Source organism: Ambystoma mexicanum, chromosome 3p (assembly GCF_040938575.1).
Source record: "Ambystoma mexicanum isolate Mex_15411 chromosome 3p, UKY_AmexF1_1, whole genome shotgun sequence".
Lineage (NCBI taxonomy): Eukaryota > Metazoa > Chordata > Amphibia > Caudata > Ambystomatidae > Ambystoma > Ambystoma mexicanum.
In genome coordinates this window covers 121,127,494-121,130,188 of record NC_090925.1, presented here as the reverse complement: position 1 = coordinate 121,130,188, position 2,695 = coordinate 121,127,494, and the positions used below count along the sequence as shown (strand labels likewise).

General features: G+C 47.9%; 1 non-coding gene across 1 annotated transcript; it reads left to right on the top strand.

Annotated features, from left to right (window-relative positions):
- Positions 1-1,536: 1,536 nt before the first annotated feature.
- On the top strand, positions 1,537-1,643 carry LOC138581566 (U6 spliceosomal RNA). The gene has a single exon (XR_011304629.1). It is a non-coding gene; the product is annotated as a U6 spliceosomal RNA (small nuclear RNA).
- Positions 1,644-2,695: the final 1,052 nt, after the last annotated feature.

Below are 2,695 nucleotides of genomic sequence, written 5' to 3'. Positions count from 1 at the left end.
TTAGCTGAGCTATCACTATAAGGAGTTGTTGCTGCGTAACTGGGTGCAAGTCACAAAAGCGGCCTCCGTGTGAGGGGTCACTGATGTAAGCGTGGTCGCCATCACCCTTTCAGCTGCAGGAATATTATTCACAATAGTGACAGATCTTCTGAATAAAAAACTCTGAAGGTTCACAGAGCTCCTGGGCAGATGAAACTGGGGCAGACATTCTAAAGGTGGACGACCACTCTCTGACCACCTTGAACCATTCCTTGGGCTGGTTTAGAGCCTTGGTGATACGTGTGGCAAAGCATGCGGGTGTTGCCTCTTTGATGGCCTGATGATATTTCAGGTGACAAACCTTAAAGGGGGTTTTATCTTCTGGTCGATGGGCTGAATACCACTTGTGTTCTGCCTGTTTATATAAAAGCTTAAAAGATCGTAGAGAGGCAGTGAACCAAGGTGCTGAATATTTAGATGGTCTTCTTACAGTTTTAAGGGGGGGGCAGCTTGTCGGCTACGACTAAGAATGTATCCTGGAGTACTGCTAAGGGATCATGAGCTATTGCTGGAGGATCATGAGCTATTGTTGGAGGAAGCTGTTCATAAAGTTCTACAATTCGAGGTGACAAAACTGAGGAGTTAACTTCCTTCCAGTTGCAATGAAGCTTATTTGCTGGTCTAATTGTAGTAGAGATGTAATAACCGGAAATGGTACAATAACATTCTCTGACCAGGTCACAGGCACACCAGGGTGAACGTCCACAGTCCACGGATCTAAAGTGTGTCCTTTAATATGGGTTGGACAAGTTGCACCAATTGGAAATCTACTAAGGGTGTAATTAGCTTCGTAGCGTAACGATCCATTGTATAATCGGCCCAAACATTAACATCCCCTACCCAAAATAGGCAAGGATATTTCAACTGAAGATCCGAGCAAATCTGCTGAAACTTCAATGGATGAGTCCACACAAGGAGGACGATGACCAATCGGGAAATATAAAGGAGACATGGGTGAAGGGGGTAGTCACACTAAAAGATGTTCCCATTTAATATTATGAGAGAGAGAAATACTAGAAGATTAAAGGTGTCATTTAAATAGAATGGCCACGCCTCCTCCTGGGTGGGCAGCGACACTGTTCGCGTGAGTAATTGCATAAGCAGGTGGCACAGCCTGAATGAGGTCTGGTATAGAAGCTTCTGAAATCCACCTTTTCGCGACATACATGAACTCCAGATCATGTATGGCTAGTAAATCAAATCCATCAAAATGATGTCCAACCAGTGACCGTGCATTGCATGATAGCCCAGACGCAGCAGAATGTGACAGCGGAGGAGGAGAGTAGGACAAGGAAAGAGATCAGGCACCCACGGAGCAGGCGACTCGGGTGCCAGTGTGTCTTTAGGAGCCAGGGCGCACAGGGAGTCTCTGGTAGGAGGAAGTGTTTAGCCCAACGATTGCTGCCCAAGTTTCCGCAACTGAGGAGCCTGCTACATTAGGTGGCTTTCGCTTTGCGGGCACCATCAGTGCCGGGTTTGGAATTAATTGCCTGCTTAGTGCTTGCTTCGACAGCACATATACTAAGATTGTAACGATACAGAGAAGATTAGCATGGCCCCTGCGCAAGGATGACACGCAAATTCGTGAAGCGTTCCATATTTTAGGGCGACCAAGAGGTGCAAGAAGTGCACAAGCCAACTCGTACCAGTCACATAACTGGAGCGGCACATGTTGTGAGGTACAGAGGTGATCTGCACCAATAATGAACACACATTTTCAAGCAAAATGCAACATTATGGCAGTTTCAACAACCGCAGCTAGAAACTGAACACAAGTAAATGTTCCCCAAATATTTAAGGGGTGCAGAAACTCAAGTTTATACCAGCCAGTCAACAGGGCTATAGAAGCCAAACCCGAAACAATAAATAAAAGGGGTCTTCATCTCCGCACAGCTATCCGAACGGAGCATGGCAAAACAATTCTGTGCACGCAGAATAAAGAAAAGAGCCCTGAAAACGGGGTTTGAAGCATGGGAGTTTTCCCACAACATAGGGAGAACCCGTACACGGGTGACCCAGTTTCAGCATCACTCCATAAGGATCGCAACAGAAACAGGTCGAGAATGCAGAAGTTGACGATGTCAATCAACAACGTAACTCAGGAACATGCGGGATACCTGGCAGCTAACGGTAACGAGCCATAAGAAGGAGAGACGGCCCCAAAGCACCAAAGTCAAGGCAAGCAAGAGAACCCCCAGGGGGGAAATAGAAGACACGCGATGTGCAAAATACCATCGACTACAGTCGACCGGGGCCCGAAAAACACCCGCTCAGGCAGACAAAATCTTCAAAGGTTCTGAGGCAAGCAACTGGAAGTATAGGTAAATTGGCCAGCTAGGTACCCCAGCGACCTGAGCGCTCGTTTTCAACACCCGCTCGGAGATTACAGACACACAGGTTGGGAGCCAGGCAGGGACAATCCCAGCCTCTCATCCTTGCAAGGTCGAGGTATGAGCATCACGCATCAGGGCTAATGGAGGCAACGCTCAGAGCCTGGAGAGACATTTTGCGTTCAGACCCTGAGCTGAGCACCCACCAAATGAAAAAACAGCTACGCGCAAGATAACCTGGGCAAGGGTGGATAGCCAGAAAAGGGCACAGGAAGATACCACAGTGAGGCCACCAAGACCAACGGGCCAGGGCAGTAGGGCGATAG